At 37.2% G+C, this 13,915-nt stretch overlaps 1 protein-coding gene across 1 annotated transcript in view; it reads right to left on the bottom strand.

Annotated features, from left to right (window-relative positions):
* Window positions 1–13,292, bottom strand: part of LOC130689626 (tetraspanin-2A-like) — a 61,747-nt gene extending 48,455 nt beyond the window's left edge. The window contains exon 1 of the mRNA XM_057512587.2: window positions 13,287–13,292. The gene's annotated coding sequence lies outside the window, so the exon portion shown is untranslated. The remainder of the gene's footprint in view (window positions 1–13,286) is intronic.
* Between the last annotated feature and the right edge of the window lie 623 nt (window positions 13,293–13,915).

Here is a 13,915-nt window from a genome sequence, read left to right as displayed (position 1 = left end):
AGCTTTATAGAAGGAAAAGTATATTGACCCCCAGAATCCGGGGCTTAATAGCATTTTGTCTATTGCCCCCCGGAATCCAGATGGCGCTGGCAACGGGTACCGGTGCACCTTTTCTGTAGTAGAATGTGTTGCAGACAGTGATAATAAATAATTTTTTAAATAATAGGGTAAGTGTAGTGTCTACAAATGATTTCGACCATCAGAGGTCACCCCCTAGACCGTAACGGGTTACCATAGGGCTTTGGCCTAGGTTGGCCGAGTTAGTTAGGAAGGGAAGTTACTGAATGCTACCGACAAGCCGAGGACTAAATAAATGTGCAGGCGCATCTATCTCAGTGTATCTAATTATTTATTAGCATCTGGCTCACAAAGCACCATAACAGAACCAGACATTTTCTATAGGCAGGTTTTATAGGTTTTTATATTATTACAATTTACAATTTTTACATAACCAAGTATCATTTTCGTTTACAGGTAAATTGTCTATACACATTGCATGAAACTATTCCAAGCATGTGTATGTTCACACTCAATCATTCTCCATCCCTTCGATGGTAACATGTAAGCCGTTTTCCTACAGTGGCAAAATACGGACTCGGAAACAACCACCTCATTGCGATTCCGCTTGACCCTACAAAATGTAGATGGAAATGCGGATAGTTCTCCAGACTTCAAACAGGCATCAAGGTCAGTACGCAGTAGATTGGGGTCGTACACATGTGTTTCGGGATCTTGCCCGTTCGCCAAAATTGTAGCGAAGGTTGTGGCAAACACGTCGCAATCAAAACAATTTCTTTGCCGCTGACAAGATTTTACAATATACTTCATCTCGTTGTCAGGTGTTCGTAGAAGAGATGACATGCAGCTCAAAATGTGTTTAGACCCTCAATTACTTCCCGCCATACTTTCTGTCGAATTTTGAATTCAAATTTCGAATTTGTACAGCACGAGGTAAAAAATATAAATTCATTTCTTACCGAATGTAATTATGCAATATAAGTACCTCATTAGGTAACACGACTAGTTCAGGGGATGTTGGAGTGATTGAAGAAGTGCCATGGTGCAAGGATTCCTCAACCTCTACGTTCTCATTGATCATCATCTCTTCTGTCGCCAACAATTCAGCTTCCTATGCAAGTAGCATATCTGTTAAGCCTGTTTTCCGGCTCAATTCAAGGACGTTTTCGATGTTTGTGATAAGAAGAAAAATATCCAGCTGTCTTCTTCAGACGGCCTCTCGTTTTTGGAGCTGTTGGAAGATGGAGGGAAGCCCACGGATGAAGTAAATCCAAAATTTTATAATTGGTCAATGCAGGTTTTTCATAAGGTATTATTTTAATTTACCTTTTTCTCTGCAGAATCTGGTATAACGCTTTGGCGGCAGCAGACGCAACCGCAACTGCCGAGGAAGTTGATTGCTCGTCTACGTGGGGAAGAAGCATCTGGTACAACAATGCAGTTCGCGATGGTATTGCGAGGAGAAGCAACGTGATTCTGCATTATCCGCACTGGCTTATCTTCTTTTATCAAGGAATGGAGCTCCCGGAAGAGATTCATTTTTTGATCGAAGTCGGATGTAGCCAGGAGACTCCTTGTACCATCCAGCTTCTTGAAGAAGCTCATGGCCTCATGAAACTGGTCCTTATCAGTGGTGGCGTTGGTTTTGTGCTTCGTTGGATGTAAGCCAGTTGGGACGTATTACGTCAATCTAGAAAAAGTACGTATTTTAGTAATAAAATTTAATCGCTTAATACCAAAAAAATATTGTATACCTCTAAACATCGATTGCTCCAGTGGTACAAAAAAGATCCGGCAGAAATTTCAATGTTATCTTTTGTTGAAAATTTTGTTATGTGGCGACAAGGTAGCCCAAAAGACATGAAAAACTTGCTGGTACAGCCGGTCAGATAGCATTTCAACTGGTAAATTGTGTTGCGAGACGCAATGCTCTAGGTCGTCAGTACCTATAATATAAAACAGGTAAACGTATTGATTTTTGACTTAACATAACTCGGTGCACTTGGCTTACTTCGTTGAGAATGAAGTCATACGTTGGTCTCCTTATCTACATTTGTCCTTCCACTTTAGTCCAAGCCAAAAAGTGAAATGGACTTCGCATAGTTATGAAGCAGTGGGTGCTTAGACTTTGTGGAAAATCTAAGTTTCCGGATGTTCTGCTTAATTTGCCTATCAGTCATGCGCAGCAAACCTATGTTAGCCGAGGTCGTTATCACTTCAGGTAGTCGCTTGGTTTTCTGCAGAACATCTTTGATGATTAAAGCTAAAGGGTGGTTAAAGCTAAAGGTAAAATGTTGCCATTAATTGTACTTTTAGCTAAACTGTAATAATTATTACCGTTCCAGGCGGTTCGTTGTGTTATTTCCGAATGTTTGGACGCCCAAAAGACCTCCTATCCGAAATATTGAACCAGTTGTCCCGGAAATAAGCTGCGACACATCCATCTATAAAGTAAGTATGTTATATATTAAGTTCATTAACACGTAACTTTATTGCCTGGTTACCTAGACTCATCAAACGCTCGCGAGATGAATAAAATTTTTCCTATGTAGAGGCAAAGAGAGCAGCACGAAAATGCTGTTGGATTTCACGCTTCTCCTCTTTGCCCAGGCTTTTTAACTTGTTCAGTTTAGCATCGACAGCCTTAAGGACGTTGGAATTTCGTTACAGCAATTGCAGGAGGTGCAGCAATTTCCGCACAGTCTTTGTCGGTCAGCGTTACAGCTGTAACAGAGACGTTGTTGTTCGGTAAAGTAAAATTATATTAATAGTCTTGTTATTTGCCTGTTTACCATAAAAATATTTACCTCGGAAAAAAACTTGCAGATAGCTTGAAATGGAATCCGAAATTTCTTCCTTCAAGAAAAACATCGCGACGGGCTGTCCATCGCCATTGTTATCTTCTATTAAAGGATGGTAAAGGGAAAAGCAAGCTTTCGTGGTTTTGTAAGTACCGTCTAACTCAAGTATATTACCGTATTTTAGGTACATTTGTCGTTGCTTTTCTAGCTGTACGTAAACGACGGTTACCTCAAAATCTTGATAAGGTTGTTCGGATTTTTCTGCAGGCTAATCAAGTAATCAACGGTGTCTTTCCATTCATTATCTGACTTCCCTATTAATATTGATCAAATGAGTTGCATAATTTTTTCTCAAAATCCATATAATGTTATTATTTACCTGTAAGTGTTTGTTTTAGAATAATAAGGTCCTTGCTAATTAGATGAGTGCCGAACTTGTCTTGCAACAGCTTTCTCACTTTAGTGGGTTGAGCACCGACAGAAAGGGTAGCTTCTGCAAAGGCAAGAGACTCAGGTGCCATATGCCTAAGGTAAGGTAATAATTTTACAATTATTTTGAAAAACTGAATTTTTGATAATTTTCTTCCTACCATTTCCTGGCATAGGTAATCAAATGTTTGCAGAAACGGGGTGTTTCAGGTGGACAGCTTCCATAGACACAATATAAAACTTTTCCTGCTTGGAGCAGAGCTGAAACTCAATTTTCACCGGAACACTTTGGGGCATCACATTCTGGTTTATTCGCTTATTCGTCTTCGAGCGATCCCGATGCAAACCAAAATGCGGACAAACGTAAATAGTCTTCTAAACTGCCACTTTTCATCCATCTTTTATTTGTGATGTTTTTGTTTTAGCTCGCAACCTTCTCAATGGGTCGCGCGCAAATAAACGTAGTCTACCACCTCTACTTTATTGATGAAAAGCAAAATCTCATCAATGCTATCAAAACACTGATTTTTGTTGAGCGAACTAAGGACAGACATTCTTGGATAAAAAACGGACACGAATTGTGTTGTTTTTTTACACACAATTATTGTGTTTTTTTTACTTCCGTCCCTCTTATTGTCCATTGATTCCCGGGATTCAAAAGGTTACAGCTGTTTCATTCCTTGAGATTATATAACAAGCTAACATTAAACAACATGGTGTGTAACCCTTTAGCTGGTCTGAAAGTCACGGCCGCGCGGATCGCGTTGTACGATTACCTGAACCTGCCCGGCCTTACCTTTGATGACCGTTTCATTGCCCACCGACTAGTTCATTACCTATTTATCCGAATCAACCCGTATACATGATTCATGTTCCGTCATTAAGATAATTTATAAAAATACCATTCGAAAACTGTGGCAGAGATACAATTTTATTGGTACATAATAAAACAAATACAAACAATATCAAATTGTTCTTATCAATCGATAAAGGGATCTATTAAACACAGACGAAAAACGTTAACGTATAGAAAAAAAGAACATTCAAAAGTATTCGATTTCCTGTATTAGTTTAAATGGAAAATATCACAACATTCAATACCAATTCAGCCACCTAGCTCAACAATAGCTGTCGTGGCAATAGCCTCGCCAGCAGTAACACCTGAATTCCGGGGGCAATAGATAAAATGCTATTGTCTCCCGGAACCTGTGGGCAATAGGCGCCACCGTTATAGAATAGTAGGATGTTGACATTTTAAGCTTGTAACACTTGTCTGCTTGCAGTACAATGTTGCCATATACATCGTAAAAAACATTATTTTGCGCAAGGGCAAATAGTGTTTTTATATTATTAAATTTTCGTGACTCAATAAAGGAAGGACGATGCATGGCCTGAAAACATTGGTAAAAAATGTCACGAGCAAAAATTCAATATTGTGTAAGAAAATTACTTTTCTGCTAAATGAGCTGTATAAAGCAATAGATAAAGCATATGATCATGCTTACGAATCTTAATTTAAACAAAAAAGTTATGATGGAGTGACGAGACCTGCTATTGATAACGCTGTTTGAAGTACAAAAATCCACATAAGCCGTTCGGTTTTTCTCTTTTAATAAAGGACAAAGAATACTCCAGGTCCTATTTTCAGGTCCTAATTCTCCGTGTCCTATTTCTCCGGGATTTCGTTATTTGCTTGCTCCTTAATCGAAGAAGGCCACGTGTCCACGGCAACGAGATTAAATATGACGCAGAGGTGATGCTATCTCGTATTATGAATGTACGTATTACATGAACATATTGACACATGCAAGCTGCGAAGTTTGCCATGTAGCAGTACGTTTGGCTATTAGAGACTAAAAAAGTTTGCGGTAGAGTAGAACAATTTACCACTAGGGAGCCGACAAATTTGCGGTGCAATAGCGGTCACCATTAACCAAACTTAAACAGTGAACCTAACATTAGATAATAATTTTTAAAAATGTTATAACCCCGTTGCCGGTTGCCATGGCTAGTTATTACACTTGAAGTATCTCATAGTAATTGTAGCGGTGTGTAGGTATTAATGATGCTTGTAGGGCTACAAAAGAAATCTAAGCATCAACAGATAAGTGGATCTTTTTCATGTATTTGTTTTAAATTTCTTTTAAGAAGAGAATAGGCGGTGCATTTGGTTAAAAAAACTGAAACTTTACTTTTCCCCAGTGGCCTTTCCTGAACTACGTCACTTTTCATTGTCAAATAAAAACATGATAAATAGGTCACTCCAATCATTTTTTTTACTTTTGGTAATTTTTTTGAATTGCTATTCTGTTCAATATTTTAAGAATTTTGGTTTCGGGTTGAGAGTATTGCTTTTCTTGTTTTTCTTGTGTCCAACTGCTTTTTTCTTGTGACCAGAAGTAGTTTGGCTTTTGTTTTTATTCATTACTACTACTTTTTTATTTTTATAGTTAAGAATTTAACTCTATTGGGGTATTGGTTTTCTTTTTAATTTAGTCTCCAAGGAACAAATGTGTAAGTTAAGCATCATGCAAAAATGAAACAAAACATTGCCTTTCTTCGACGCTCAGTACTACCATGTAAGGAAATATGTGACGCAGTGAATATTTTTGGTTTACCGCAAAGATAAAGCATGCTTCTACGAAACATTAGTGCTCTGGGTCGAATCGTATTGTGGATAATCCCTCAAAATTTTCTTTAAATAGCTTCTGAAAGAGTAGCTAAACAAGAGCTATAGTTTAGGTGTGTTTCTATGGAAAAGCATCTTGTTTATATATAACAGCTAGGCTAAAAATCTACTTTGGTATTATAAGTTTTGAGGCTAAAATAAGAAAGCTAGACAGACGTAAACTGGAACTGGCAGCTAAATTATAGCAAACAATTAACTAAATATTTCGTGCGAGTCTATAGGTTATAAATCAAATGATCTATTAAGTTTATTCACGAGTTTCTCCAAAACTAACGAAATTTACAAGATTATTGTCATTAAAAACATAGCATAACAAAACGTTCGCACAATCAGCTTTATCACAGTGGAACGGCTGAATTCCCTCGTCGTTACGTTACGCCACTGCTCACATCAAATTCCTATTGTAAGAGAAATTTACGTTAGCATCAGCAATTTCAACATGGACGTACAGCATTTGTATGAAATGGGGAGTTGCACCTAGAACAACATGATGTTTCACGTACTACGTATCACTTAGATTCTTCATCATTCGTGAAATCGAAGTGATAATGAGCAACGAAAATGAAAAACATAGCTTACAAATGCGTTTTCGTTGTTTTTCATAGTTCTGTAAAATCGGTATCTAGAAAGTAGTATGCTATTGTAGCCTTGCCTTCCTTACCAACAAGAAATTCAATTCAACATAATTTGAATAAGTTTCAAGTTTCAAGTTCGTTCCGTTGCGTGGCTCTCTTCTACCCTCCTCACTAAACTATGTTTCTTTTTTAAATATTGCTCTCCTTGCTTCTCAGTTGATTCTTCCATTGAGTTCTTACTTTGCTTGATTTTTGTGGTCTTGGGTACGGTTTTGAAACTATAAATGTCGATTTGGAATAGCATTTTTCAAAAGAGAATTTTGAGCACAGAAGACAGTATACATCGGAAAACGCCATGAAAATAGGAAAAGTCTTTGACGGAGCAAACCTGGCAGTTTGATGTTCCATCAATTTTGTTTGCGATTTTATAAACGAATCGAACCAAGTTTTAAACGAAATTTTAATGAAGGTGTAGAGACTGATTGATAAATAATGTTTCGGATGAAGAAGAAAGAGTGGCTATCTCCCCACAGAGATGAATCACTCTTTCCTTGCACCAGGCTGTGACCGAGGGAAAAGAATCTAAAAAAAATGAGCTCCTAGAAAGGTACAGAGATCCAAAAGCCGGAAGGGAGTAATTCACAAAACAGTATAAAACAAAACAGTAACAGGAAAACTCCATTAGCTTCCTTCCCTGGAGGTCTTCATACCTTCTCCAAGTGTGGCTCAAGTCTATCACCTTTTTTAGTGTTGGTTAAGACATTGTTAATTAAATTATCACTTGCTGCAGCATTCTGATCCTTCCAAACTATTGAAAACTTCACAGTGTGATTTTATAATGTTTTGAAAATCGTTAAAAAAAGGCTTGACGTTTGGTAATCGAAATATTGTTTTATTGAATTTGCACTATCTAATTTTGCAAATGAACAAGAATTATTATTCCGTTTTTTATGTGGCTTTGGTAATATAACAAAGCCGTAAATATATGATTAGCCTATTAAATTGTATCCTTATTTCCGTTTTTCTTACAATAAATACTTAACGCATATAAAATACGCAATGTTCTTGCGCTATAAATAAATATATCCTTAGCTTACTAAGGTTTGCTCCAATCGATAACTGAGACATAGCGCCTTCTGCATCAATGAATTCGGATTGGTTCAAGTACATCACTCACATATGTGTCACAGAAACGTCGAATTAATTTCAGAATAGGAGGTCGCCTTAGTCTACCCAAGAACTATAAAAACATTCCAGGTGTCTTGTAGTACGCAGTAGTGTTAGTATTGTCACAATTTCATTTATTGTCACATACAATGCCACAAGGGCTACAACAAAAATTACAAAAAGTGACAAAAGAAGGAGCAGTTGCAACAGCATTCAGTCTGACTATTATATTTTATTTGAAATCAGTTCAAATATTTATACCCTCGGAATGCATCTAATTTATCGGCTATTGCGGGTAATGTATACCGATCTCTTTTGATAATTCTGTTTAAGGGTCTACTGTTAACGCGTAGATAACTTTTTCATTATTTTTTTGTACCGCGTGAAGCTGTAACAAATACGATATGACTTTTATATACTGTTTACCGCAGTGTTTCCAGATCCACCGAGGCTGTTGCTCGTGACGGATGAACTCTCGATTGACGGTAAAAGATTCTTTATCCCCTATCTTGCGCAGCCAATACAAAAAGTCGCCTAGAAGGACCTAAAAGTTTTCCTGCATAGATCTCTAATTTCAAAACCAATAGGTTCCAGTCGTGGCAAAGATAAATCTAAAACAGCTTTGGATGGGTTAAATCAGTTCCCTTCTCTCCCATTTGGTTTAACGAATGCCCATGGTATATTTCAGGGGGGAATGGATATTATTTTGGCCGGATTACGATAGACGACGTATTTACTTTATCTAGATGATGTCCAGCTATCCAAATCCATTCACCTCACTGTCAAAGAAAGAAGCTTTTTTATTTGGAGAATGGATGAGATTAATGCTCTGAAAGAAGCATTTTCATCAGCTTCTGTGCTAGCTCATCTAAGCTTTGATCTGAAAAATTTAAAAATTGCGGATGCGTGCGGTTACGGCATTGTATACTAGCTCAGCGGGACTTACGCTAGCCGGATACAGAGAAATAGTTCCTTGCATTAGTGTGTGCATAAATTTCGATTATTTGTGTGGCGTTGTCAAGTGAAGGTGGTTACCGATCAGCAAGCATTGTTTGGGTTATTAGTAAGGGAGGCCTCGCAGGACGTTTGGCACGCTGAAGCCTCTCTCTACAGCAATACGGTATAACCATCGTATATCGTAGTGAAAAAAACCTACGGCAATAGGCCGCCTCTCACGCAGCTCGTTTCAGCAGAGAGAAGAAATGGAAGATGACGGATGTTTCAAAATCGCAGGTATTGGTCAGAGCATCAAGCACCCTTTCCGCGGAAGACGAATGCTCAGTCGTCCACAAAGAAAAAGCTCACCGTGATTAGGATGAGAAAATCACAGAACTTCAGGATGGAAGAGATAGAGTGAAGAATGTAGTGATGTACTATGGAAAACTTTTCAGAGAAACTTCTAGAAACAGGAAAAATTACAGAAGACTATGCATACCTGTCACCTTCCGCGAAAGAATCCTGCGCGCTTATAACGATGATGTCATTTTGGATCGCTTAGGCATTAAACGAATGACACACGAAACTTACAATCTATTCTTCTGCCGAAAATGACCATTCATATAATTCCTTGCGTTCAAAACATCTACTTATCATCCTCAAGCAAACGAAACTGTGAAAAAAATAATGAATTATACAATGGCGGACTGGTTTTAATGAGGTTATTACTGGCCAGTGTCATTGAGACGACGAATTACTTTTTATTATTTAGGATTTAGTGCATATATATATTTGTACTATTTAGTTATCTTATATCAAATTACCCTAAATGTAGTTACTTTTGTTACAAAAATGTGCAACGCCTTTTAGATTTGGCTAACTGATTTAATATTCCTAATTGTTTAAAGGAGAATTGATCGTTTGGTTATTTGACGAATCATCCGTACTTATGTTAGAAAGAGGAATTCACAACCACCACGTAAAGAAATGTTAAAAGTGGGATTAAGTGATGTTCTTCGTGGTATTCATTCGATAAGACAGGCTGCAAACAAATATGGATTGAGCAAATCTACTATTGGAAGATACGCAAAGAAACATCATGGTTGGGGTATTTTACCTCCATTACAAGTAAAATCAGAAGATATCTTTAGGGCAATACTACCAGCCAATATGGAAATGGAATAGAAGAAATATCTGAAAACAGCTAGTTTGTTTTAAAAGCAGACGCATTTAGTTTGTTGTCAAAACAGCTTTCAAGTTATTTAGAGGAATATTATTAATTGTACGCGTGATATTCAAGGAAAATACAAGTACTTATGTTTCATGTCGAAACACTAGAAAAAGATTATTGGAGTCTTATTATTATGAAAACAAATAACTGAAGGTTAGGCAGGTTTTATAATGTTTTACAGGAAATAGGCAAGCTTTACACAAATTACAATAGCATCGATAACAATAAAACTCCCTCTATTAGTATTGCGTATGGTCTCCTTTTGCATCAATCACGGCCTGGCATCGCCTTTACATACTATACGTATATTTGCAGTGTCTCACTTGTAATAGAATGCCACGCATTGCGTAACACATTGAACAAATTAGCCGCTGATGTTCTGAGAATTTGTTTTAGTCATGGAATCTAGCAGTTCCCGGACCTGCTAGATTGGATTAAGATCTCGGCTTTGCGATGGTGAGACCATACGTTGCAGGATACCTTAATGGAAATAGTTTTAGCTAAAATTAATAATTACTTATACTATCCCAACATGGTTTAAGTATAAATTTTGTAGTTACAAAACGGAGAACTCACGTAACAACGCCCGTGCATTTTCATACCTTTAGCTTCTTTTCTCTTCAAATATCCCCTGCATAGTTTTGAAGCGTGTTTTGGATCGTTGTCTTCCTGGTAATGGTAGGCCCTTTTCTTCACAATTCCGTCAATTCTTCTGAAGACTGATAAGCCATTTGCGCATATACCACCCCATGCCAAAATAGAGCCCCCACCGCGTTTGACGGTAGGTACAATACTGTGCCTGCTGTATCGCTCTTTGGCCATCTGTCGAACATAAATACGACTGTTGCTACCGAAAAGGCAAAATTTGCTTTTGTCTGTAAATAAGACCTAATAGGAATTTCATAAAAGGGCGCTACAACATATTCTATGTGCTGTTAGAACCTTAGTCCAATCTGCTCTTGTCCACGAAAGGTGTTCTTCAGCAAAACGAAGACGCTTAGCTATATTCGCCTGGCGAAGCAAAAGCTTTTTACATCCAACCCTTCCGTTCATCCCAAACTTCTTTAGCACTTTTCGGATGGTTGTTTTCGGCACTAGATGTTTCCTTCCTGAATTGAATTCTTGCGTTATTAGTTTCGATGACAGTCTTCCTACGGTTTCTTCTTGAAAGATACACGATACATCTCTTGTCATGTTCACTTAATACACTGTATCTTCCACGCCCCGGTCTATTCAAATTGCATTTGGTTTCGGAAAAACGGCAGATAGTGTCATGTGATATACTGACACTACAACCAATAACTTTCGCAATGGCTCCAAACGAAGCGCCATTACCACGCATAATAACATTTTTTTCCCTTTCAGTAACTGACAATTCTTTCCTGCGCGTTTGCATTTTTGCTCCTTTCGTTAGCGATAAACATCTAAGACTAAATATTTTTCACAAGAATTCACTAAACTTAAAACTAAGAAAAAGAAAACCATGCAAATGAGTTTCCCTCTTTAAAAAGCGTAGTGAATTCAGCGACTCAAGTGGGAGTAAGATTAACTCTTTTTGACGGGGAAAAACTTCCCAAGTTATAGCACTAAAAAGGGCACTATCGATTAATGTAATTGCGGGGCTAGAAAACACCTCCTTGTATAACAAAAAATAAGAAAAACATTTGCTGGATAGCGTATTATTTAATCAGAACATAAGTATAAAACTTTTCTTTTTTGGCGTCATTTTTACTGGCCCTTTTTTACGTTTGCGTAAGGCCTTCTACTGCCATAAGACACCATGGAAAAAAGCCCCAAAAACCCTTGGTGTTCGGACACTAAGGAGGATACTGTATGTAAGAAAATCTAATTAACTTTTCTAAGCTTAATTGTTTCAAGTACAGCAAACGGTTTCAGGTGAAAGAGGAGATAACGTTACCATGTTGGCCTTTATCTTTGCTGATCATCCATCGGGTCATCGATTTCACCTGTATTCGTCTTTCCTTGGAAAAGGATGAAGCCCGAATTTTATGAGAAGGGACCATTTGGGTGCTTAGGCTTCGGTAGTGGCATAGGTAAGCCCTACAATTTTGTATATTGGGAACTTTAATGTTTTCGAGTAGAATTGTACTATAGGCTGGATGACTGGAGAAAATTTTCATCAGTCTTTACAACATTTTTATTGTTATGTTAAATCTACAGCTGATTACTCTATTCTCCTAACAATGGATAATCACGTAACGCACCCGGAATACCCAGCCGTAAAGTTTGCAAATGATAACGGAATAATCCCTTTAACATTTCCGCCACATTGCTCACATGCATTACAGCCACTTGATGTATTATGCGCCGTTCAATAGGGCTCTTGGTGTAAGCCACAACGAGTGGCTGCCAGTAAAACCAGGGGAAAGGATTACTGTTAAAGAAGTTGCAGAACTTACCAAACAACCTTATATTTGTGTTTTTACTCCCACAAATATCATATCGGGTTTTTAAGCAACAGGAGTTGAACCCTTCAACAGAATCGCCATATCAGATGACAGGTTTGCCCCATCATCAGTGACAGATAGCGATCACACAGGTAATTAAAATTAAACTATTATTACAAAAAATTTAATATATATGCTTACATATATTCTTTTTTGTTTTCTCGATAAGTTGCAGATGAGGAACACAATTCGGTCTCTGCAAATGAACATAATGCTATGATATGCCAGCTAAAGTTCGTCAATGCAAAAATCGTGTTGCAAAATCATGAATCATCACAAATACGGCAGAAAAGAATTATATCGAAGATTATTTTAATCGACGTAAGCTAAAAGAACTGCAGAACTCTACAACAGCTAAACGTGTTTTATTACCCAACAATGAGAAGGTTGGCAAAGTAGGGGAAAATACTAACCAAGATTGCAAAGAGGATAGGAAGATTAGGGATAAGAGAAAGATGACACCGAAAACAAAATCACCGAGTTACACATCAAATAATGAATATGAGCAATCAAAAGCTACTTTAAGCATCACTTGTAACATTGTTAGTGTTAGTCCCGAATATAAGTTCCGTACTCGATCTGTTTGCACTCGTACTGTTGAAATGTTTGCATTTGATTTTTCGTATGAGTAAGTTTCTCATTACCCCACGAACGTTAATTTTTCACATCTGTTTAACGAATTGAACACGGATTTTGTTGTTTTTTCTCTACTTTTTGGCCTTGAAATTGGACGTTGCTGAAAAAAGTTAATCCAAGTATTTTCAAGGACGTTTAAGTGAGTTAAGGCTTTCATTGTTTCATTTTAAAAAATGTGTTACAATAAATGAAAAAGAATCATAATAAATGTTGATCTCAATTTCAGCTTTTTCAATTTTAATTACTTTTTTAACATACTAATTATATATCAATCGATGAAAGCAAGAGTTAAGAACACATTTTTAAGTAAACACTTATAAATTTAAAATGCTACACTTGTAAATCTTCGTTTTCCACTTTTATGAGCTCCGCCTTAACCCTACCAACTGCTGTCCCATTTCAAGCACATAAGCTGTCCACACCATTCCCAAAAAAAGGCTTTTGATAAGAATACCATTTCGCCCAAAAATAATGGCCCTAAAATAATTTTTTTTGCTTACGATAGAGAAATGGATAAACAAAATGCCTGTATGTACAAAATATTAATTTCTTGCATAATTACGAAGAAAAACACTAAATAGCGGCGAAAAATTTAACGAAGAAAATACCGTTTTTTATTTTCTAAATAACTTGTGTATTTTTTTACATGTTCGTTAAAAACTTTTACATTAAATAAGAAACTTGCATACAACTACTATATAATTTATTTGAAATTTTAAATCAATATTTAATATTTTTCCTACAGCTGTCCCACTTCACCCACTGTCCCGGCTCACCCCAGTCTCCCCTATTTTGACGCTGGTCAATTCGGGCGACGAGCTTTGGGTAGCCTATCACGAATCCACAGTGATTGCAGCGGCGTTGGAACATCAGTTCACGATCTTCCCCAAATTCTTATCTTCGATCATGCTGAACAATATAACTGTTTCAGATCAAAACCCAGTCAGGTGCTACGAATAATGGGA

The sequence above is a fragment of the Daphnia carinata genome, chromosome 8 (assembly GCF_022539665.2).
Source record: "Daphnia carinata strain CSIRO-1 chromosome 8, CSIRO_AGI_Dcar_HiC_V3, whole genome shotgun sequence".
NCBI classification, from domain to species: Eukaryota; Metazoa; Arthropoda; class Branchiopoda; order Diplostraca; family Daphniidae; genus Daphnia; species Daphnia carinata.
This window is presented reverse-complemented; position numbering and strand designations above follow the sequence as displayed.